The sequence below is a fragment of the Mytilus trossulus genome, chromosome 4, assembly GCF_036588685.1.
Source record: "Mytilus trossulus isolate FHL-02 chromosome 4, PNRI_Mtr1.1.1.hap1, whole genome shotgun sequence".
NCBI lineage: Eukaryota > Metazoa > Mollusca > Bivalvia > Mytilida > Mytilidae > Mytilus > Mytilus trossulus.
The window spans coordinates 55,569,607-55,596,730 of NC_086376.1; the positions used below are offsets into that span (position 1 = coordinate 55,569,607).

A 27,124-nucleotide genomic window follows, 5' to 3' on the forward strand; every position below is an offset into this window, starting at 1 on the left:
TGCTTCTGATTATTATTATGACAATTTCTTGCAAGGAGCCCTATTTCTTCACAACTAAAACAGGGACCACACCTTTTCCCTTTACTTTGTGTGTTATTTATCTTCCCCCTTTGTTGGAACTTTCTTTGGGACTTGAAATCTTTAATCTCTTTTGTTATGGCCAGTAAATTATTCTCAATCGTCTGCATCCATGTCGTCATTTGTCCCATAGATACAACCGTAACAGGATTGTTAAGTGTTTCTGTCCGTTCGTCACCAGTAGTATGTCGTAAATGACCTATACTATTCAGTGTTTTGCTCTCTGCCGTGTTATAATCTTCAAGTTCAACTGCCAACCGTATAGCATCGTTAAGACCTTTTGGACGAGACTGTTTAATTCTCAGTCTCATTTTAGAGTCTACTAACGTATCTATAAATTGTTCTCTGGTGAGCGTGTCCCTTAATTCTAACGGAGCAGTCGCGTAGGCCAAATTAGAAACACGTCGTACTAACTGACCTAACCCTGGCAAAGTTTGGCTCACTTTCTGCCGTAATTCCTTGAATAGAACACGATATAGTCCGTTTGACTAGATGGGGCAAAGTGTTCTTCTAGTGCGTTTACTAGGTCTGAAAATATTTGTCTCTTTTCCTTTGGTAAATCACCAAGAACTTCTTGAGTCTGTCAAATCAGTGACACGGCCAAGTTCAAACCTTTCTGGTATTCAGACCACATATAAACAAGTGTACACATCTCAAAGTGTGCTCAAAGTAATCTATCCAAGGAGTATTGCCTTCATATTTTGAAGGTTTGATTTTAACATCATCCGAACTAGAGCAAACAGTATGAGCAGTACTTTGATTTTTCGTTAATTTCTGCTTATGATGGAAATATCGATCTTTATTTTCAACAACCTTAGGACTTACACCCTGATCGTTATGTGTAGAAGATATTAAACCGGGTCCATGATGTATTGTGCTTTCACTGAGCGACTGTATTTGTCTACTTATTTCCGCAATCTGATCGTCAATATTTAACATATGTATTGCTATACAGTGTTATGTGTCGATATAAAGTTACAACGGACAATTATATATATACAAATACTTACCAAATATATTTTCTTTATCATGATACTCATATCGACATTATCAAGAAGTACATATAATAGGAAAAATGCACAAATTACAGATAAAATATTTAAAACACCCTTTTTTGAGTGCATCTCCTGCCAAATCAGTATTTGTTGCATCTATATATTTACAAGATGAGTATAATGATAATCAGTGTAAATAAGGTAATTTTTGGAAGAAAAACCCAAAATTTTGAAAACAAACACCCCAATAATATTGTACTATTACCCAAAAATCAATTCTATCTTCCTTTTGTGTATTGAACTTTCTAGTAAAATGTCATAGAGATCCATTCACTTATACTCAAGTTATTGTCTGGAAACCAAATGTGTCTTCTTGAAAACAACTATGGGAACGATTGTGCCTGATGTTCATATGATGAAATTATAATCTTTCAGTCAGTTTAATTGAAGTCTGGAGCTGGCATGTCAGTTAACTGCTAGTAGTCTGTTGTTATTTATGTATTATTGTCATTTTGTTTATTTTCTTTAGTTACATCTTCTGACATCAGACTCGGACTTCTCTTGAACTGAATTTTAATGTGCGTATTGTTATGCGTTTATTTTTCTACATTGGTTAGAGGTATAGGGGGAGGGTTGAGATCTCACAAACATGTTTAACCCCGCCGCATTTTTGCGCCTGTCCCAAGTCAGGAGCCTCTGGCCTTTGTTAGTCTTGTATTATTTTTATATTAGTTTCTTGTGTACAATTTGGAAATTAGTATGGCGTTCATTATCACTGAACTAGTATATATTTGTTTAGGGGCCAGCTGAAGGACGCCTCCGGGTGCGGGAATTTCTCGCTACATTGAAGACCTGTTGGTGACCTTCTGCTGTTGTTTTTTATTTGGTCGGGTTGTTGTCTCTTTGACACATTCCCCATTTCCATTCTCAATTTTATGACATGATTAAGTATTACTCGAAAGCAAATTTTTGACATGCCTGTCTTTCCCATTTCCATTAACAATCTTATTTTGCTGTCATATAAAAACTTGAAAAGTAAGCTACATCATGTACATGTAACAAAACAAATATATGCAAGAAATGACATAAAACCAACTCTGAATTAGATCATAAAACTGATGTAGAACTCACAAACTGAAGATAATCAGAAATACAAATGTTTTTTATTCGAGTCAGATTTGTTTTACCGAAGCCCTTCAGCATTATCAATTAAAATTATTTAGTCAAAATATAACACTAGTACTAAGATTTATCATAACAAATTGGCACCTAAAAAAACTACTGTGTACAGACTTACATGTACGGTTTGGGAGGTTTTTATGTTTTAAGATGTATAAAAGTTCAATTTATTTTGCATATCAGAAAGATAAAATCATTTTTGGATTCAAAATATTTTTTTGTCCTATGCTTGAACAGATTTTTTATTCATCAATTTGGGAATCTGAATAGTTTTTTTCAGGAAAAATACCATAACCGCTCATGCCTTTTCAAGTTCAATGTTCGTTCACTAAACATTTTCTATCTGAACTTATAATTTTATTTTAGACACATTAAAACAATATGTTAATGTAGCCTAGGACATTCGTTCTGAACATGCATGAAATATTTGCCACTGGACATTGAACAACCAACAAACAATCAATATATAGGACATTGTCTTAGTATAAAGCTGGCATTTAAGGTAGCGCCTTCCTCATATTACAATAAAACAACCTGTCCTCAAGATGGGACGATGCGTCACTTAGAGACAGTATGGCTGGTACAGATAGTCCTCCGAATAGGACAGTCTGTTACTACTAGACAGAGCGGTCTGGTACAACTTTTTTTTTTTTAAATTTATGAGGAGAGTCAGTACTGTTGCCTACATTGTATATATGGAACGAAGGATAACTCTTACTGCCTAGAAAATAAAAAAAAAAATAAAAAAATTCAAGAATAATGTGACAATGAACTGGTGAAGACTATAAATAAGTTTTATATTATGTGCAAATTTCTTTATATGATGTGAACTTATCCTTATGTTAAGTGCTGACATCGTTATATGATGTGGTAAAGTCATTATATTATGACAATGTAACATCATTGAAAAAGAGATAAACCTTGGCTTGTTAGTACATCGTTTTAAGATGTAAAAAATATCACATCAGATATGTTAGAAAAATGTCAAAATATATGAATTGTGATGTTTTGTTTTAATCGACTAGTCTAAAATAATAAACATACGGAGTCTACCATTATGAACATACGGTTAAAATTATCGAATTGAATAAATATTTCTTTTATTGCATGATCTAACAGGGGCGGATCCAGGATTTCAGATTAGGGGGGACCGCAATATCTATATTTGCCGAGCGGAACGAGGCGAAATTTTTTTTGAGGTTTTTTTTTTGAAATATTCCTCTAAATGGGCGCAATGTAGGTATTTCGAACTATTGTGAAGTACAGTCAGCAAGAAATTAAAGTTTCAAGTAGAAACCACCTAAATCCAACCTGACAACAATCTACAATCACTAGTATCATGGACGGACAGATGTAAAACAATCTGTTCCTGTTCCGCGAAAAACCTCTAAGTAATGATGGCAAGGTCTCCTACAAAGTTGAAAAATCATCAACAATCTCCTAACACCAATAACTTACGCACTACACGTAAGAGATTCATTCTGCATATCTATGATAGAGTTTATAAAGCTGCAGCCCAAAACAGAAGCTGAAGATCAAGCGAACATTTTATTTTGATTCTGTGTTCCCATGCAAACCAATCTACACTCAAGACACCAGCACTTCTAAAATAATCTATATATCAATATCAGGTCATAAATATCTGTCAACCAATCCTTGAAAGACATTGATGCTGGTAGTTGTGATAAACAGAAAAACAGAAACATCACAAAAATAAGAAGCCCTTGTTTGCAGATCGTCAATGTGTCTTATACTAGCCATTCAACATGGTTTCAATAATGTGAAATGAAACCAAGTCAGGAATATGACAGTTGTTATCCATTCGTTTTATGTGTTTGGACTTTTGATTTTGCCTTTTGATTTTTGATTTTCTTTTTTGAATTTTCCTCGGAGTTTAGTATTTTTGTGATTTTACTTTCACTTAAGAATTACTTTAACACTCCATAACACTATCAACGACAAACTTGGTTAGGCCGATGGAAATGTAAAGAGTTGACAGATAGACGGGCGGATCGACGGAAGCAAAGTGAGACAAGCCAGATCACATCAGCTCACATGACCAATACTAGATACTAGAATTAGAGTTTGCAAACGAAAATTTCCACTTTTCGCCGTGATTTTCAATTGTCCTTTCATAATATGTTTTTACTTTTTGGATTTTCGAAGGTCGTGCCAGACTTTATATATACTGTGTTCGCCAAAAACCACTAAAATCAGAATGAGATGCATTTACGGAGTTATTTTTATTTTGTGGGGATCCCGGCCATGCATGTAATACGGTATGCATAATTCGGCACTTCGATTATCAAACTGAAGAAATTGATTATAAAAACGGTCAATACAATGTAACAATATTTTGTACTTTAACTGCTTTTTTTTTCAGTCAGACACCTTCATTTGAAGTATATAATATTTATAGAACTTGAATAAATCGTAGGTCAGTTGATTAGTAAACACGATGATTCTGTTACTCAGTTACTTGTATGGAAGTCCGTGGTTAAACCAGGGGCGGATCCAGGATTTTCATTTAGGGGGGGGGGGGCGCAAATATTTTAATTTCGCCGAGCGGAGCGAGGCGAAAAAATTTTGGAGGTTGTTTTAGGTAGAACTATTGAAATATTCTTCTACAGGGGTGAAATGTACATATCTCGAACTATTGTGTGGTAAAATTAGCGATAAATTAAAGTTTCAAGCTGAAACCGCCTTAATCCACACCTGACAACAATCTACAGATAGACGGGCGGACAGACGGACACAAAGTGAGACGAGACAGATCAAAATTGCTCACCTGACCAATATATTTTTCAAACGAAAATTTCTACTTTTACCAGCGATTTTTAATTGTCTTTTCATATGATACTATCTGTTTTTTTTACTTTTTTGATTTTCGGAGGTCGTGACAGACTTCACTGTGTTCGCCATAAACTAAAATAAGTAAAGAATGAGATGCATTTACGCAGTTATATTTATTTTCTTGGGATCACAAGCATACAGTAATGCGGTACAGAATTCGGCTAAATATTTAGGTTGCAAGTGAGAAATAAATATAGACAGAGATACAAATTAATAAACTAACCTTTCGCTTAAAACAGTATTTCTATCTTTCATTACAGTACCGATATTATAAAAAAAAATCTCGCTGCTTTCTTGATGAAATTGTGAAAGTGAGTAAGGGGTGTTTTGGAACTTCGATCTTCAAACAAATTAATTATGAAAACCGCAAATACAATGTATTTTTTTTCTTTTAACTGTTAAAAACCTATTATAATTGTCAGCAAACGCAGCTCCGCGTTTGACACCTTCCTTTGAAATTATTTATAGAACTTTAATAAAGCGTAGGTCAGTTGATTAGTATAAATCACGTTGATTCTGTTCAACTGACTGTTTTATATACTTTGTATGTTAAAAAAGATTAAATGGTCTCTTCTGATACTTAAATATGTTGAAGTCAACCTATGCTTTGCAAATTTTAGGGGGGCGCACGCCCGCCACGCCCCCGCCTAAATCCGCCCCTGTAAACTGACTGTTTTATATACTTAGATATAGGAAGATGTGGTGTGAGTGCCAATGAGACAACTCTCCATCCAAATAACAATATAAAAATTAAACCATTATAGGTTAAAGTACGGCCTTCAACACGGAGCCTTGGCTCACACCGAATGTTAGAATGTTAAGAAGGAATGGTCTCTTCTGATACTGAAACAATTTGAAGACAACCCATACTTTGCAAATTTTATGGGGGGGGAGGTGGGGGGGGGGGGGGGGGGGGCGCACGCTGAGATTTCACTAGCAGAATATTTTTCATCTGAAGCTAATATCGAATGAAGGTGTGGTAAATATAAATGAGACCATAACCGGCAAATCCAAATTAATTTCGTGAAGTCGCTAACAATTTCTACACTTGCAGATCTGGATCCACTACTGACGCAATATTTTAACTACATACATTAGGAAAATAGCTGTAACATGTTCTTGTACGAATATGCATATCAATTTTCCGCTGCACATCAAGCTTCCATCCATAACCATCTATATTGAAGTTGTGAAATATATACACGAAAACATAATATTTTCCGTATCCCGCTTATCAGTTGAACGGCAAACGATTTAATGGCTTCTAAGGTCAAGACATTGGTCACGTGATAAAAGGTCAGAGTTTACGATTTTTTTGAAAACGTGCATGCCTCGTGGTTTTTGGACTCGTATCGTCTTATTTGAACTCGTACATTAATAAAAACCAAAGTGTTCAATTCTAGATTGAATAAGCTTTCTTATTTTATATAATTATAATAAAAAAGTATTGTTAAAATGTTATAAATTCACGAGTGAAGTGAAACTTTTTTTCTGAAAATTTGCGTAGGTCCACGGAAAATCCGTAATAAATCCTTAAAGAGGTTTGGTAACGTGTTGAGGGGTATAAAATATGAAGTAAAACCATATTTTGCTCCTACTATTTCAATATCAGATCACAAAAAACCCGGATACGCAATTGTGTCAGTTTATTCGTGGCGAAGCGGAGATCAAAGGGAGATAACTCGGTACGCGCATCGTATGATATTGCAAGTTCACAACAGTAAATTTGAGTAAAATTAATGATTGCAGATCTATTTCGACGAGTTCTTGAATACCTTTCAATATTATATGTTCCTCTACTGTTGTAACATTAAAATAGCCATGGAAAGGTTGAATATGACATTTTTTTTCAAGTTCCTACAGGTTTTTGAACACTTCCATAGAAGACAATTACCTACATTTTATAACAGACTGACTTTTTCTTGACAAAATACTTGAACTTATTGTATATATATATTCTCAAACACCCTTTTGGTAGATAGCAGGATACAAGATGGGTTTATCAGTCATTTGTCAGAAGAACCTGTGTTACAATAGATGCAGAAGAAGAAGATTACATTTAAACAAAAATATGGAAAAAGGGAAATAGTCTTCAAAATTGTGAGCATTTAATACCATAGATTGAAAATAAAATCAATCTGCAGTGGCCAGAAGTACATGTACAATTTTTGTTTTATTATAGCTGCTTTAAGATACAGTTGCAGATCTCAGGGAGTCTGGTGATTGGAACCTCATCTTTATGGAAGATTAATGTATTTGAATGGGATCATGCATATAGTTGGAACAACCTTTTTTAGTTTTTATCCTTGTTATTATGGTTGAGAATACCACCACTTATGTTTTAAATTTTCTGGATTCACCCTGAGATAAGAAACTACATAAGTTGTACAAGTTCTGTTGCTTGTCTTAATCTGACAAGAGAAAAAAATCTGAACATTCAAATCAAATTCAAAGACCCAGAAAACATAATAATCAACACAAAGATAACTGAACAAAAGCAGCATTGCAATCTGCTATCCTGCAGTTATCATAAATCCTATTATATGTAATATTTGAAGTTTTGCTTTATATTTTTTCTTCAGTTTCTTATATTTGAATTCAAAAGTCCTGCAACCAACTAACCAACTGTAAGTCCTTTCAATTAAATTATTGATTGGATGATAATCTAAGCTGACCAGTAAATAAAATTTGAAAATGCTTTGATGAAATAAAATAGTGGTATGATGTCATTAGATATACTGAATGACTTTAAATTTAATCCAAATTCACATTTACCTGCTCTAAAATGCAGTCAATTGGACTACAAAAACCTGAGACTATACTTCAATGTATAACATAGAGATTGTGGTCACCTCCCATGTTATAGTAGTCTCAGAAAAAAACAAAACTGACTTAAAAACAGTATGTTTAGAATTTTATTGAAAAAGGACAACAAGGGGAAATTTATTATTCTGATATATCAGAAATAATCTCATAGTATCAAAGCAGAATGTCAGTTCTTTTAATTGAGATAAACAGTTTAATCACATTATTTATTTTCATAAAAAAACTCATATTATCTGGATTTACAATCATTGACTGAGCTTGTCATCAACTCACTGACTTTAAATGCTTTTAAAAGTAATAACCTGTCAATACTAAAATAAAGAAATGTGGTTAAGACAAGATACTTTATTCCAATTTAACACTGTTATAGGGCATATGAAGAGCAAAGTAATGTACATGTATTACAATGATTTATATATATGTATATATAATGGAACAATAATGTTGATATTAATCAGATAAATATGAAGATAACCAACTTCATTCTTAGATTTTTAACCACAGCTAGTGCAGAGCCACACATATATTTGAAAAGGCATATAACAATTATATCTTCAATTAACTGGCAAATATTCCCAAAGGCCCAATTAAAACAATATCTGTACTCTATATATTGATAGTTTTCTGAGTTCAAACCATTTATTTTAAATTGCAACACTTTTCAATGCCTCTAGGTTTTCTTGAATTAAAAGCCAATAAGATTTGGCCCTTGTGCTGAAGTTTTCAAATTTTTTACAACTTGTTATTATATTATTATTAAATTCTTTTCTTAAAAAATTTAACTTATAAAGGGGAAACTGACATTTATGATATAGTTGCCAATGAGATAACAGTCTGGACACTTATCATCAGAGTCAAAGTCTCTTTTAGCAGTGACAGTTAAATTACAAGTCACTTTACATACATCAACAATCAATACATTCCATTGTTTTAAGGCAAATGAGGAAAATAAGAGTAACAATAGCTTTTGCCTTACTACATGCACAAGAGAATATTAGAAATTAAAATATAAATAAGTAAATATCAGAGGCAAAAAAGACAGGACTTAGCCACTGGACTCTTGATATATACTAGAAAAAATGATGTTGATGATTTGACCCCATCAATCAGCATTTTAGCATTACATTATTGTCAATTGCTATCTGCTCTATTTGTTCCAACCTGTTATGAGAGTCAAAACGTATACCTAGGGTGGGAATTAAACCCATGTACGTTCTTTTACTTTATTGTTCTTTGTGTACATAAAATGTACATGTACATGAAATATATCAAATGCAAAAAAAATGCTGTAATGTATCATTACACTCTCATTAGTTAAGGACAAAGAAAAGGAAGTCCCTGCGCCTACCTAGACGTATTTCTTGAGTAAGATTTATTATATTACTCTTGAAAGTATAACACGATAAAGGTTATTGGTAAGTATATAGTAACATCAACGTGTAATTCAGGTAAACAAACTGTCAAACATAAACAATCTACCACGTGTTTGTCTGCTGTGCTTGAATTCAAAACGACCCATCAGGCTTGTTTACACGAATTGTTGCTCAATCAGACAGTTAAATATGTCCGTTTACCTTATGGGGTCTGTTAAGAATGGATTTGCTGTTATAAATTGTGTATGCATGGAAATATAAGGAAGATAACATTGATTTTTACCGTAACTTTTGAATACACAACATTCCCAAGGTATCCCCACAAAACACATGGCTACTTTGTAACGACGGCTGGTAACGTGTAGCCACTTTCTAACGGCAAATGTAATTGGATGATATTTAAAGATCAATAATAAAATTGCTAATAAATGATTGGATACGCAATTGTGTCAGATTATAAATAGGTGAAAAAATGTAAACATTGAAATCCGCCATCTTGACGTAGGAAACAAACTAATTTTCAGTCTTGGATTAAAGGACATTGCGCATATTGCCAGCGTATCATGCATAAACAGTCATCTGCAAATATATCTTTTAATTTGTGTTTTACAATTACTTTTCTATGTTTTAGTTAATTTAATGTTTTAATTTACTACAGAATGGGACATCGTTCTCAAAGATGCCGTAGAATAAATTATAGGTGGCGCTGTTTGTGGGCGTAAACATTTTACATACGGGTTCTTTTTTTGTCGACAAATTGACCTCTATCTGTCAGATTTAGGCGTTTGCCTTCCAACTGTATTGTTTTGTCGGATTCCCCGTATCCCGCTTACAATATGTACGTAAGCAATTATCATTTTTTTCTAATTTCCCACTTCGTTTCCAGTTTTCACGGCACAATAAAAATATTTTACTTTCACGTGTCACGCTTACAAAACATCGACTATCCCACGTCACGCTTAAAACCACAATGAGACCCTAAAACCACACTGATGAGACCCACTACAAGCACACAATATAATGACACAACCACATCATAAAAGGATATTTGCATATTATATAATGGTAACTGCACATAATATAATGACATGTACACATCATATAATGATATGTACACATCATACAAGTATATGTGCACATCATATAAGAATATTTGCACATAATATAAGTGGATTTGCACATTATATAAGAACACTCGCACATCATATAAGTACATTTGCACATTATATAAGTACATTTGCGCGTTATATCAGTATATTTTCACATCGTATAAGTATATCTGCACATCATATAAGTATATATGCATATCATATAAGTATGTTTGCACCACGTTTGCACGTCATATAATGATGTGTGCACATCATATAATGATGTTTGCACATCATAAAAGGATGTTCACACATCATTTAAGGATATTTGCACATCATACAAAGGTGTTTGCACATCATATAATGACAAGTGCACATCAAATAAAGGTAAACGCAAATCATATAATGAAAGTGGTCATAGCAAGACAGTGCTGGCGTTCCATAGTACTTACAATACAATTATACTCTAAAACATGTATGTACAAAAACAGGAAACTTGTGACAATCATGCACGTGATTCTCGTGACAATTTCATGTGTATTTTATACAGTCTATCATTTGGATTTACACAATGTCATGAATATGTGAGTTTTTACATATGTATTAATGAGTGAATAATTATAGATACTTGACGTTTTTTTTTTAAGAACTTACAAATGTTACGAAGTCGATATAATTTTACATTGCAATTTGACAGCATTCCAATCATTTTTTATTTTTTTTTTTTTATTTCTGATGGATTTGTATTGTAATAATGTGGGATAAATGTTTTACGCAGGTCCACGATTTGTGGATATGTACAAGTAAACATGTAATGAATGATATTTGTTACCAAATTTAAAATTACATAAATGACAAATTCTATTTTGTTTAGGGATCTTTGCCAATCTTCCTGTTTCTATAGGAAATTTTAATTTGAGCATCTTAACTTACACATACATGTATATAGTCTATCAGATACAGCCAATCTAAGTAGATATAGTTCCAGTTTAAATTCATGTTTAAAAAGTCCATAAAATTGCCCCCTAGATCATGTAGATGAGCTATTTATTTGCGAGAACCAATTTTGAATAAATTGATCAGTCAAATTCTGTTTTAGAATAGACTTGAGAATATTGTTATCCATATGCATTTGATCATTCCATATAAAACTACCAACTTTCGTGAAGTATAAACATACGTCTATACAAAATACTAGATATTTTGTTTCTACTGGATAAAATGTTGTTCCAAAATAACGCCATTCTTAATTTAATGACAACTTCCATTTGAGAACGTCCACTTTGAAGTACTCCATATACCATATAGCAATAGCTAGGAGTATTGGTTCTTAAAATGATTTGTTTTCTTAACTTTAATTAGGCTGTTAGTTTTCTCATTTGATTGTCATTTCAGGGTCTTTTATAGCTGTCTGTGTGGTATGAGCTTTGCTCATTGTTGAAGGCTATTCGTTGAACTCTAGTTGTTAATTTTCTTTTAATTTTTGAAAGGTTGCTTAAGTCAACAATCATAAACAATTCACCAAAGTTTCATATATCTTGTGAAAGTGCTTATGAGTGATTGTCTGAAAACTGGAAAAATCACCCCTTTTAAAGCATAAAATTCATAACATGGATCCATAGAATCTTAGATTTATAAAAATCAAAAGGGACCTTAGGTCAATAGATATAAACAATTTACCAAAGTTTCAGTAAAGTTGATGGAAGCATTTTTGAGTTTTGTCCAAAATTGGAAAATCCCCCTTTTTAAGGATTCCTGTACGAACTGTGACGCCCGTATATGACACGGAAACCAGGCATAAAAATCATACTTTATCCTGGCGGCTTTGCAGTGTTTACGAAATGCATGTCCAGGCTTAAACTAGGCTTAAACTTGGCGTAAATTAGGCATAACTAAGGCGTAAACCAGGCGTAGAATTAGGCGTTATATTTAAATGAGTACGTCTGGTTCCCCAAAAAAGGGGTAATATGCAAATGAGTACGCCTGGTCAATAAATAAACCAGACGTAATATCCTTACATAATACTAAACTTATTTTAGTTCAGTTTATTAACCTAGCTGTGTACTTTTGTGTATTTGATACAAACTTCTGTACTGTTGCTTCTATTTCTTATTGTTTGACAAAAAACTTGAAATAGTAACCATTTAAGAAGCTTATATAGAAATACATACATTTTATGCAGACAATGGCTCAAATAAGTTAAAGTTTAAATAAGAATTATGACAATTATTTTTCTTGAAATAAAAGTAGCATTTTAACTAAGTTGTTTTTGAAAATTATTGTCTTTTGAACTAAAATATAAATAATACTGCAATTAAACTTAGAGTAAAAGATTTTAATTATTATTATCCAAGGATACAGGTTTTTGGATTTCAAAAATTCTGATAGAACTTAGTTATACTCACATTATTATTATTTACCATGTATTACTACTTTCCTTTTATTTCACAATTTTCATTAATTTTCTTGATTCAGTATTTCCAATTTCAGATTCTTCCAAAAAGCACAAAACAAGCAAACTATCCCTGAATATACAAATGTATGAAGCTGCCATGTGTCCAACTCTTGCAAACTAAAACCAGAGCCAAATTTTTTATTCTTTAAACAAAGCATTATGGTATTTCTATTTACACCATACCAACAGTTTTACGCCCGTAAGAAAATTTACGCCTTGCTTATTTCAATTTACGCCTGTAAGAAAACTTACGCCTTGCTTATTTCAATTTATGCCAGGTTTACTGCTTTTTCTTACGCCCGTATTGGACTACAAATTTACATTTCCTGCTCCCTTAAGCTTGAATCTAGACATGTAACTACCACTTATATCTGGTTTACGCCTTATTTCCAGGCTTAATACGCCTTATAATTTCGTACGGGTAAAACATCATAGCATGGAAACGAAAAATCTGAAATTTATAATAATCGAAGGAGAGCATGTCAATAGATATGTACAATTCAAGAAAGTTTCATGAAATTAGGTGGAAGTGCTTTCTGGTAATTTTCTGAAGTGTGGATGACGGCCGGATTGAAAACAGTATATCATAATATGTCCTGTATGAGACAGGCATATAAAAATGATTAAAAACTGTTAATAATGTAGTTACTGATATAGTACTTGTTAAAGGGCATTATTAGACTATAGGTCAGACTATACGTACTGTTTTATTATGCATTCTTCAGGTGAAAATAATTTCAAAATATTAAGTAAGGTTGTAAAAGATCAAAATCTGGAATGAATAGAAATTGATAACAAAGAATTATAATATGGATGTGTGAATAGGACTCATCAGTAGGTGTTTCACACATCAATATTATTAACAACAAAAAAATGACACTCAATTGGTTGAAATCCAGAGAATGAGTTTCTGGTGACTGTGCAAATAAAAATTTGTTTGTAACTTTGAAAAGTTAGTACTGCCTATACCCCCAAGGCCAGGTTGACTAAGTTAAAAATTGTGAAAGTTGTTTTATAGATAATTTTGAATACATTTATTTGATAAACATTAATTTCATTTATAATGAACAAAATATTCTAATAAAAAAACAATTTAATGTGTCGGTATGGCCTTGTGAGTTTCGTCCCTTTAGTACATCTTTTCAAGTTACATTTGAATATTTTTATAGATAAGACATGTATTGATGGCTCATGAAAAGTGGATTGTAGCAGTACTTGTGGATGATTTAATAAGAGTTTATGTGAAACAAAATGCATGAACTATATAATTATAATTATTCAAATATTTTTTGAAGGAATAATACTGCTAACTGATTAAGGGCATACGATACAGTTTTGTTCCTGCATGTATTTACAAGTTCATGAAAATTTGCATATAGGCTATATTTTACCTGATTAAATCAAATATATCATAAAAAATATACCTTCATGTGCTACTTTTTGAGTAAAATGAGGTCGAAATTTTGTATATTTGCTCAAAATTCAGATTTGTGGCCGTAATTTCTTTTTCGAAAGAAAGACATAACTTTTTTGTTATTAAAGACAAACACAAATTGTTTTTTGTTAAATAATCGGTAATTTCTGTATTTTGTAAATATCATAAAAAAATATGCAATTTTTTATTCAGAAATAACTCATATTTATCAAATGAGGAAAAACGTCATTTTTTACTGCATGTTTATCAAAATTAAAAAAAAACCCTCTATTTACAGTTTTATAAAATTTGGGTCACATAATCTCCCTGCAAAATGAAACAAAATGCCGTTTTGAAAAATTGGGGTCCATGAACTCGTTTTCAAATTAATTAAATCAGTCTGAATGATAAAAATCAGTCGAAAAATGCATCTTTTACCGATATTTCACAGTTTGACGTCGCGAAAATAACAAATTATGTTAGCAACGTCATTACCTTCCCTGTAACTGTATCATATGCCCTTAAAAGATAATAGACTATAAATATGATAAAGGTTCTGATTTTGTATGGCTATGGTTATAGTTTGTAATATTTGATATAGTTTGTTCCTAGTACAATGTATTTCTAATTATTAATTTATAGGATTGCCCAAGTTTTAGATTGTTGGTAGTCAGTTTATATTTTTTTATATAAAAATAAGCAGAATTTTTTTATACATATTTTTTTTTCAATAATGAACAAATTTCTGAACAATGCAAGTAGAAGAAATTTTGGCATGGTGGACACTCAGTTTTTTTTAAGGGAAGTGATATTAATCAATGCCGACAAAAATAGAGATATAATAAATGGTACAGAGATAAAATTTCAAGGAAGATATTTGAATTTATGATTTAATGTGTGATTATTGAGGTAAATCTGTGAGTATGATTTATAGTGGACTTTTCCAACCCCCAGAACAACCCCCCCCCCCCCCCCCTGGATCTGCCAATAAAAAGATATTGTGAGAAATATTTTTGATAAAATTATATTAAATTATTATAAGAAAAGATGCTTGTTTGTTTACTTACAAATAAAGGGACGAATTAAAAAAAAAGATATGAAATAAACATATGTACAGTAATTAAAATGTGTAATAAAATGACAAACATATTAGGCATAAAAACAAAATGTAAAAAATTCTATTGTAAAATCTAAAGCTATAAAAGAAAATTCAGGAATGTTTTGAATACCATATGATGTTTAAATGACTATATTGAAAAAACAGTATTAATAAAAACTAGATGTGTCAAAGCGACACTGTTTCAAAAAGTTGAAACATGATGATAGTCTCACAATCACATATAAAGAATCAGCTCAAAATCTGGGGACGTATAGAAAAAGTCTGCATAACAGTGATTTTCAACAATTTTCAAAGTTGTAAACCCTTAATTTTGGCAAAAATTAGCGAAGCGGATAAAATTTAAACTAGATCTGTAACTCATCATGAGTAACTCACATACCAAAAACCAGCCCAATATCTGAAAGAGTTTAGAAAAAAATATAACTGTGATGTTCAACAATTTACATGGTTTATCAAAGTTCGTACGCCTGCGCTCTAAACAGAAAACATGCAGGGTGCAAAAACATGGCATACACAAAGGTCTTAACAGAAAACATACCATGAATGATTGGCCACCTAACCTAGAGGAAACATGCAGGGTGCAAAAACATGGCATACACAAAGGTCTTAACAGAAAACATACCATGAATGATTGGCCACCTAACCTAGAGGAAACATGCAGGGTGCAAAAACATGGCATACACAAAGGTCTTAACAGAAAACATACCAGGAATGATTGGCCACCTAACCTAGAGGAAACATGCAGGGTGCAAAAACATGGCATACACAAAGGTCTTAACAGAAAACCATACCTCAAATCTCTGTACGCCCGCGCTCTAAACAGAAAACATGCAGGGTGCAAAAACATGGCATACACAAAGGTCTTAACAGAAAACATACCATGAATGATTGGCCACCTAACCTAGAGGAAACATGCAGGGTGCAAAAACATGGCATACACAAAGGTCTTAACAGAAAACATACCATGAATGATTGGCCACCTAACCTAGAGGAAACATGCAGGGTGCAAATCATGGCATACACAAAGGTCTTAACAGAAAACATACCATGAATTATTGGCCACACAACCTAGCGAAAACATGCAGGGTGCAAAAACATGGCATACACAAAGGTCTTAACAGAAAACATACCATGAATGATTGGCCACCTAACCTAGAGGAAACATGCAGGGTGCAAAAACATGGCATACACAAAGGTCTTAACAGAAAACCATACCTCAAATCTCTGTACGCCCACGCTCTAAACAGAAAACATGCAGGGTGCAAAAACATGGCATACACAAAGGTCTTAACAGAAAACATACCATGAATGATTGGCCACCTAACCTAGAGGAAACATGCAGGGTGCAAAAACATGGCATACACAAAGGTCTTAACAGAAAACATACCATGAATGATTGGCCACACAACCTAGCGAAAACATGCAGGGTGCAAAAACATGGCATACACAAAGGTCTTAACAGAAAACATACCATGAATTATTGGCCACACAACCTAGCGAAAACATGCAGGGTGCAAAAACATGGCATACACAAAGGTCTTAACAGAAAACATACCATGAATGATTGGCCACCTAACCTAGAGGAAACATGCAGGGTGCAAAAACATGGCATACACAAAGGTCTTAACAGAAAACATACCATGAATGATTGGCCACCTAACCTAGAGGAAACATGCAGGGTGCAAAAACATGGCATACACAAAGGTCTTAACAGAAAACCATACCTCAAATCTCTGTACGCCCGCGCTCTAAACAGAAAACATGCAGGGTGCAAAAACATGGCATACACAAAGGTCTTAACAGAAAACATACCATGAATGATTGGCCACCTAACCTAGAGGAAACATGCAGGGTGCAAAAACATGGCATACACAAAGGTCTTAACAGAAAACATACCATGAATGATTGGCCACCTAACCTAGAGGAAACATGCAGGGTGCAAAATCATGGCATACACAAAGGTCTTAACGGAAAACATACCATGAATTATTGGCCACACAACCTAGCGAAAACATGCAGGGTGCAAAAACATGGCATACACAAAGGTCTTAACAGAAAACATACCATGAATGATTGACCACCTAACCTAGAGGAAACATGCAGGGTGCAAAAACATGGCATACACAAAGGTCTTAACAGAAAACCATACCTCAAATCTCTGTACGCCCACGCTCTAAACAGAAAACATGCAGGGTGCAAAAACATGGCATACACAAAGGTCTTAACAGGAAACATACCATGAATGATTGGCCACCTAACCTAGAGGAAACATGCAGGGTGCAAAAACATGGCATACACAAAGGTCTTAACAGAAAACATACCATGAATTATTGGCCACACAACCTAGCGAAAACATGCAGGGTGCAAAAACATGGCATACACAAAGGTCTTAACAGAAAACATACCATGAATTATTGGCCACACAACCTAGCGAAAACATGCAGGGTGCAAAAACATGGCATACACAAAGGTCTTAACAGAAAACATACCATGAATGATTGGCCACCTAACCTAGAGGAAACATGCAGGGTGCAAAAACATGGCATACACAAAGGTCTTAACAGAAAACATACCATGAATGATTGGCCAACTAATCTAGAGGAAACATGCAGGGTGCAAAAACATGGCATACACAAAGGTCTTAACAGAAAACATACCATGAATAATTGGCCACACAACCTAGCGAAAAACATGCAGGGTGCAAAAACATGGCATACACAAAGGTCTTAACAGAAAAAATTCCATGAATGATTGGCCACCTAACCTAGAGGAAACATGCAGGGTGCAAAAACATGGCATACACAAAGGTCTTAAAAGAAAAAATCATGAATGATTGGCCACCTAACCTAGAGGAAACATGCAGGGTGCAAAAACATGGCATACACAAAGGTCTTAACAGAAAACCATACCTCAAATCTCTGTACGCCCGCGCTCTAAACAGAAAACATGCAGGGTGCAAATACATGGCATACACAAAGGTCTTAACAGAAAACATACCATGAATGATTGGCCACCTAACCTAGAGGAAACATGCAGGGTGCAAAAACATGGCATACACAAAGGTCTTAACAGAAAACATACCATGAATGATTGGCCACCTAACCTAGAGGAAACATGCAGGGTGCAAAATCATGGCATACACAAAGGTCTTAACAGAAAACATACCATGAATTATTGGCCACACAACCTAGCGAAAACATGCAGGGTGCAAAAACATGGCATACACAAAGGTCTTAACAGAAAACATACCATGAATGATTGGCCACCTAACCTAGAGGAAACATGCAGGGTGCAAAAACATGGCATACACAAAGGTCTTAACAGAAAACATACCATGAATGATTGGCCACCTAACCTAGAGGAAACATGCAGGGTGCAAAAACATGGCATACACAAAGGTCTTAACAGAAAACATACCAGGAATGATTGGCCACCTAACCTAGAGGAAACATGCAGGGTGCAAAAACATGGCATACACAAAGGTCTTAACAGAAAACCATACCTCAAATCTCTGTACGCCCGCGCTCTAAACAGAAAACATGCAGGGTGCAAAAACATGGCATACACAAAGGTCTTAACAGAAAACATACCATGAATGATTGGCCACCTAACCTAGAGGAAACATGCAGGGTGCAAAAACATGGCATACACAAAGGTCTTAACAGAAAACATACCATGAATGATTGGCCACCTAACCTAGAGGAAACATGCAGGGTGCAAATCATGGCATACACAAAGGTCTTAACAGAAAACATACCATGAATTATTGGCCACACAACCTAGCGAAAACATGCAGGGTGCAAAAACATGGCATACACAAAGGTCTTAACAGAAAACATACCATGAATGATTGGCCACCTAACCTAGAGGAAACATGCAGGGTGCAAAAACATGGCATACACAAAGGTCTTAACAGAAAACCATACCTCAAATCTCTGTACGCCCACGCTCTAAACAGAAAACATGCAGGGTGCAAAAACATGGCATACACAAAGGTCTTAACAGAAAACATACCATGAATGATTGGCCACCTAACCTAGAGGAAACATGCAGGGTGCAAAAACATGGCATACACAAAGGTCTTAACAGAAAACATACCATGAATGATTGGCCACACAACCTAGCGAAAACATGCAGGGTGCAAAAACATGGCATACACAAAGGTCTTAACAGAAAACATACCATGAATTATTGGCCACACAACCTAGCGAAAACATGCAGGGTGCAAAAACATGGCATACACAAAGGTCTTAACAGAAAACATACCATGAATGATTGGCCACCTAACCTAGAGGAAACATGCAGGGTGCAAAAACATGGCATACACAAAGGTCTTAACAGAAAACATACCATGAATGATTGGCCACCTAACCTAGAGGAAACATGCAGGGTGCAAAAACATGGCATACACAAAGGTCTTAACAGAAAACCATACCTCAAATCTCTGTACGCCCGCGCTCTAAACAGAAAACATGCAGGGTGCAAAAACATGGCATACACAAAGGTCTTAACAGAAAACATACCATGAATGATTGGCCACCTAACCTAGAGGAAACATGCAGGGTGCAAAAACATGGCATACACAAAGGTCTTAACAGAAAACATACCATGAATGATTGGCCACCTAACCTAGAGGAAACATGCAGGGTGCAAAATCATGGCATACACAAAGGTCTTAACGGAAAACATACCATGAATTATTGGCCACACAACCTAGCGAAAACATGCAGGGTGCAAAAACATGGCATACACAAAGGTCTTAACAGAAAACATACCATGAATGATTGACCACCTAACCTAGAGGAAACATGCAGGGTGCAAAAACATGGCATACACAAAGGTCTTAACAGAAAACCATACCTCAAATCTCTGTACGCCCACGCTCTAAACAGAAAACATGCAGGGTGCAAAAACATGGCATACACAAAGGTCTTAACAGAAAACATACCATGAATGATTGGCCACCTAACCTAGAGGAAACATGCAGGGTGCAAAAACATGGCATACACAAAGGTCTTAACAGAAAACATACCATGAATTATTGGCCACACAACCTAGCGAAAACATGCAGGGTGCAAAAACATGGCATACACAAAGGTCTTAACAGAAAACATACCATGAATTATTGGCCACACAACCTAGCGAAAACATGCAGGGTGCAAAAACATGGCATACACAAAGGTCTTAACAGAAAACATACCATGAATGATTGGCCACCTAACCTAGAGGAAACATGCAGGGTGCAAAAACATGGCATACACAAAGGTCTTAACAGAAAACATACCATGAATGATTGGCCAACTAATCTAGAGGAAACATGCAGGGTGCAAAAACATGGCATACACAAAGGTCTTAACAGAAAACATACCATGAATAATTGGCCACACAACCTAGCGAAAAACATGCAGGGTGCAAAAACATGGCATACACAAAGGTCTTAACAGAAAAAATTCCATGAATGATTGGCCACCTAACCTAGAGGAAACATGCAGGGTGCAAAAACATGGCATACACAAAGGTCTTAAAAGAAAAAATCATGAATGATTGGCCACCTAACCTAGAGGAAACATGCAGGGTGCAAAAACATGGCATACACAAAGGTCTTAACAGAAAACCATACCTCAAATCTCTGTACGCCCGCGCTCTAAACAGAAAACATGCAGGGTGCAAATACATGGCATACACAAAGGTCTTAACAGAAAACATACCATGAATGATTGGCCACCTAACCTAGAGGAAACATGCAGGGTGCAAAAACATGGCATACACAAAGGTCTTAACAGAAAACATACCATGAATGATTGGCCACCTAACCTAGAGGAAACATGCAGGGTGCAAAATCATGGCATACACAAAGGTCTTAACAGAAAACATACCATGAATTATTGGCCACACAACCTAGCGAAAACATGCAGGGTGCAAAAACATGGCATACACAAAGGTCTTAACAGAAAACATACCATGAATGATTGGCCACCTAACCTAGAGGAAACATGCAGGGTGCAAAAACATGGCATACACAAAGGTCTTAACAGAAAACCATACCTCAAATCTCTGTACGCCCGCACTCTAAACAGAAAACATGCAGGGTGTAAAAACATGGCATACACAAAGGTCTTAACAGAAAACATACCATGAATGATTGGCCACCTAACCTAGAGGAAACATGCAGGGTGCAACAACATGGCATACACAAAGGTCTTAACAGAAAACATACCATGAATGATTGGCCACATTACCTTGAGGAAACATGCAGGGTGCAAAAACATGGCATACACAAAGGTCCTAACAGAAAACCATACCTCAAATCTCTGTACGCCCGCGCTCTAAACAGAAAACATGCAGGGTGCAAAAACATGGCATACACAAAGGTCTTAACAGAAAACATACCATGAATTATTGGCCACACAACCTAGCGAAAACATACAGGGTGCAAAAACATGGCATACACAAAGGTCTTAACAGAAAACATACCATGAATGATTGGCCACATTACCTAGAGGAAACATGCAGGGTGCAAAAACATGGCATACACAAAGGTCCTAACATAAAACCATACCTCAAATCTCTGTACGCCCGCGCTCTAAACAGAAAACATGCAGGGTGTAAAAACATGGCATACACAAAGGTCTTAACAGAAAACATACCATGAATTATTGGCCACACAACCTAGCGAAAACATGCAGGGTGCAAAAACATGGCATACACAAAGGGATTAACAGAAAACATACCATGAATGATTGGCCACCTAACCTAGAGGAAACATGCAGGGTGCAAAAACATGGCATACACAAAGGTCTTAACAGAAAACATACCATGAATGATTGGCCACCTAACCTAGAGGAAACATGCAGGGTGCAAAAACATGGCATACACAAAGGTCTTAACAGAAAACATACCATGAATGATTGGCCACCTAACCTAGAGGAAACATGCAGGGTGCAAAAACATGGCATACACAAAGGTCTTAACAGAAAACATACCATGAATTATTGGCCACACAACCTAGCGAAAACATGCAGGGTGCAAAAACATGGCATACACAAAGGTCTTAACAGAAAACATACCATGAATGATTGGCCACATTACCTAGAGGAAACATGCAGGGTGCAAAAACATGGCATACACAAAGGTCCTAACAGAAAACCATACCTCAAATCTCTGTACGCCCGCGCTCTAAACAGAAAACATGCAGGGTGCAAAAACATGGCATACACAAAGGTCTTAACAGAAAACATACCATGAATTATTGGCCACACAACCTAGCGAAAACATGCAGGGTGCAAAAACATGGCATACACAAAGGGATTAACAGAAAACATACCATGAATGATTGGCCACCTAACCTAGAGGAAACATGCAGGGTGCAAAAACATGGCATACACAAAGGTCTTAACAGAAAACATACCATGAATGATTGGCCACCTAACCTAGAGGAAACATGCAGGGTGCAAAAACATGGCATACACAAAGGTCTTAACAGAAAACATACCATGAATGATTGGCCACCTAACCTAGAGGAAACATGCAGGGTGCAAAAACATGGCATACACAAAGGTCTTAACAGAAAACATACCATGAATTATTGGCCACACAACCTAGCGAAAAACATGCAGGGTGCAAAAACATGGCATACACAAAGGTCTTAACAGAAAAAAATACCATGAATGATTGGCCACCTAACCTAGAGGAAACATGCAGGGTGCAAAAACATGGCATACACAAAGGTCTTAACAGAAAACATACCATGAATGATTGGCCACCTAACCTAGAGGAAACATGCAGGGTGCAAAAACATGGCATACACAGAGGTCTTAACAGAAAACCATACCTCAAATCTCTGTACGCCCGCGCTCTAAACAGAAAACATGCAGGGTGCAAAAACATGGCATACACAAAGGTCTTAACAGAAAACATACCATGAATGATTGGCTACCTAACCTAGAGGAAACATGCAGGGTGCAAAAACATGGCATACACAAAGGTCTTAACAGAAAACATACCATGAATGATTGGCCACCTAACCTAGAGGAAACATGCAGGGTGCAAAAACATGGCATACACAAAGGTCTTAACAGAAAACCATACCTCAAATCTCTGTACGCCCACGCTCTAAACAGAAAACATGCAGGGTGCAAAAACATGGCATACACAAAGGTCTTAACAGAAAACATACCATGAATTATTGGCCACACAACCTAGCGAAAACATGCAGGGTGCAAAAACATGGCATACACAAAGGTCTTAACAGAAAACATACCATGAATTATTGGCCACACAACCTAGCGAAAACATGCAGGGTGCAAAAACATGGCATACACAAAGGTCTTAACAGAAAAAAATGCCATGAATGATTGGCCACCTAACCTAGAGGAAACATGCAGGGTGCAAAAACATGGCATACACAAAGGTCTTAACAGAAAACATACCATGAATGATTGGCCACCTAACCTAGAGGAAACATGCAGGGTGCAAAAACATGGCATACACAAAGGTCTTAACAGAAAACATACCATGAATGATTGGCCACATTACCTAGAGGAAACATGCAGGGTGCAAAAACATGGCATACACAAAGGTCCTAACAGAAAACCATACCTCAAATCTCTGTACGCCCGCGCTCTAAACAGAAAACATGCAGGGTGCAAAAACATGGCATACACAAAGGTCTTAACAGAAAACATACCATGAATTATTGGCCACACAACCTAGCGAAAACATACAGGGTGCAAAAACATGGCATACACAAAGGTCTTAACAGAAAACATACCATGAATGATTGGCCACATTACCTAGAGGAAACATGCAGGGTGCAAAAACATGGCATACACAAAGGTCCTAACAGAAAACCATACCTCAAATCTCTGTACCCCCGCGCTCTAAACAGAAAACATGCAGGGTGCAAAAACATGGCATACACAAAGGTCTTAACAGAAAACATACCATGAATTATTGGCCACACAACCTAGCGAAAACATGCAGGGTGCAAAAACATGGCATACACAAAGGGATTAACAGAAAACATACCATGAATGATTGGCCACCTAACCTAGAGGAAACATGCAGGGTGCAAAAACATGGCATACACAAAGGTCTTAACAGAAAACATACCATGAATGATTGGCCACCTAACCTAGAGGAAACATGCAGGGTGCAAAAACATGGCATACACAAAGGTCTTAACAGAAAACATACCATGAATGATTGGCCACCTAACCTAGAGGAAACATGCAGGGTGCAAAAACATGGCATACACAAAGGTCTTAACAGAAAACATACCATGAATGATTGGCCACCTAACCTAGAGGAAACATGCAGGGTGCAAAAACATGGCATACACAAAGGTCTTAACAGAAAACATACCATGAATTATTGGTCACACAACCTAGCGAAAACATGCAGGGTGCAAAAACATGGCATACACAAAGGTCTTAACAGAAAAAAATACCATGAATGATTGGCCACCTAACCTAGAGGAAACATGCAGGGTGCAAAAACATGGCATACACAAAGGTCTTAACAGAAAACATACCATGAATGATTGGCCACCTAACCTAGAGGAAACATGCAGGGTGCAAAAACATGGCATACACAAAGGTCTTAACAGAAAACATACCATGAATGATTGGCCACCTAACCTAGAGGAAACATGCAGGGTGCAAAATCATGGCATACACAAAGGTCTTAACAGAAAACATACCATGAATTATTGGCCACACAACCTAGCGAAAACATGCAGGGTGCAAAAACATGGCATACACAAAGGTCTTAACAGAAAACATACCATGAATGATTGGCCACCTAACCTAGAGGAAACATGCAGGGTGCAAAAACATGGCATACACAAAGGTCTTAACAGAAAACCATACCTCAAATCTCTGTACGCCCGCGCTCTAAACAGAAAACATGCAGGGTGCAAAAACATGGCATACACAAAGGTCTTAACAGAAAACATACCATGAATGATTGGACACCTAACCTAGAGGAAACATGCAGGGTGCAAAAACATGGCATACACAAAGGTCTTAACAGAAAACATACCATGAATTATTGGCCACACAACCTAGCGAAAAACATGCAGGGTGCAAAAACATGGCATACACAAAGGTCTTAACAGAAAAAATACCATGAATGATTGGCCACCTAACCTAGAGGAAACATGCAGGGTGCAAAAACATGGCATACACAAAGGTCTTAACAGAACAAATACCATGAATGATTGGCCACCTAACCTAGAGGAAACATGCAGGGTGCAAAAACATGGCATACACAAAGGTCTTAACAGAAAATCATACCTCAAATCTCTGTACGCCCGCGCTCTAAACAGAAAACATGCAGGGTGAAAATACATGGCATACACAAAGGTCTTAACAGAAAACATACCATGAATGATTGGCCACCTAACCTAGAGGAAACATGCAGGGTGCAAAAACATGGCATACACAAAGGTCTTAACAGAAAACATACCATAAATGATTGGCCACCTAACCTAGAGGAAACATGCAGGGTGCAAAATCATGGCATACACAAAGGTCTTAACAGAAAACATACCATGAATTATTGGCCACACAACCTAGCGAAAACATGCAGGGTGCAAAAACATGGCATACACAAAGGTCTTAACAGAAAACATACCATGAATGATTGGCCACCTAACCTAGAGGAAACATGCAGGGTGCAAAAACATGGCATACACAAAGGTCTTAACAGAAAACCATACCTCAAATCTCTGTACGCCCGCGCTCTCAACAGAAAACATGCAGGATGTAAAAACATGGCATACACAAAGGTCTTAACAGAAAACATACCATGAATGATTGGCCACCTAACCTAGAGGAAACATGCAGGGTGCAAAAACATGGCATACACAAAGGTCTTAACAGAAAACATACCATGAATGAATGGCCACCTAACCTAGAGGAAACATGCAGGGTGCAAAAACATGGCATACACAAAGGTCTTAACAGAAAACATACCATGAATTATTGGCCACACAACCTAGCGAAAACATGCAGGGTGCAAAAACATGGCATACACAAAGGTCTTAACAGAAAACATACCATGAATGATTGGCCACCTAACCTAGAGGAAACATGCAGGGTGCAAAAACATGGCATACACGAAGGTCCTAACAGAAAACCATACCTCAAATCTCTGTACGCCCGCGCTCTAAACAGAAAACATGCAGGGTGCAAAAACATGGCATACACAAAGGTCTTTACAGAAAACATACCATGAATGATTGGCCACCTAACCTAGAGGAAACATGCAGGGTGCAAAAACATGGCATACACAAAGGTCTTAACAGAAAACCATACCTCAAATCTCTGTACGCCCGCGCTCTAAACAGAAAACATGCAGGGTGTAAAAACATGGCATACACAAAGGTCTTAACAGAAAACATACCATGAATGATTGGCCACCTAACCTAGAGGAAACATGCAGGGTGCAAAAACATGGCATACACAAAGGTCTTAACAGAAAACATACCATGAATTATTGGCCACACAACCTAGAGAAAACATGCAGGGTGCAAAAACATGGTATACACAAAGGTCTTAACAGAAAAAAATACCATGAATGATTGGCCACCTAACCTAGAGGAAACATGCAGGGTGCAAAAACATGGCATACACAAAGGTCTTAACAGAAAACATACCATGAATGATTGGCCACCTAACCTAGAGGAAACATGCAGGGTGCAAAAACATGGCATACACAAAGGTCTTAACAGAAAACCATA

At 36.0% G+C, this 27,124-nt stretch overlaps 1 protein-coding gene across 2 annotated transcripts in view; it reads left to right on the forward strand.

Annotated features, from left to right (window-relative positions):
* Positions 1–10,882: 10,882 nt before the first annotated feature.
* Positions 10,883–27,124, forward strand: part of LOC134715564 (leucine zipper putative tumor suppressor 2 homolog) — a 456,927-nt gene continuing 440,685 nt past the window's right edge. The window contains exon 1 of one of the 2 annotated variants that reach the window (XM_063577832.1): positions 10,883–10,976. The gene's annotated coding sequence lies outside the window, so the exon portion shown is untranslated. The remainder of the gene's footprint in view (positions 10,977–27,124) is intronic. The other variant, XM_063577834.1, reaches the window with a different exon arrangement.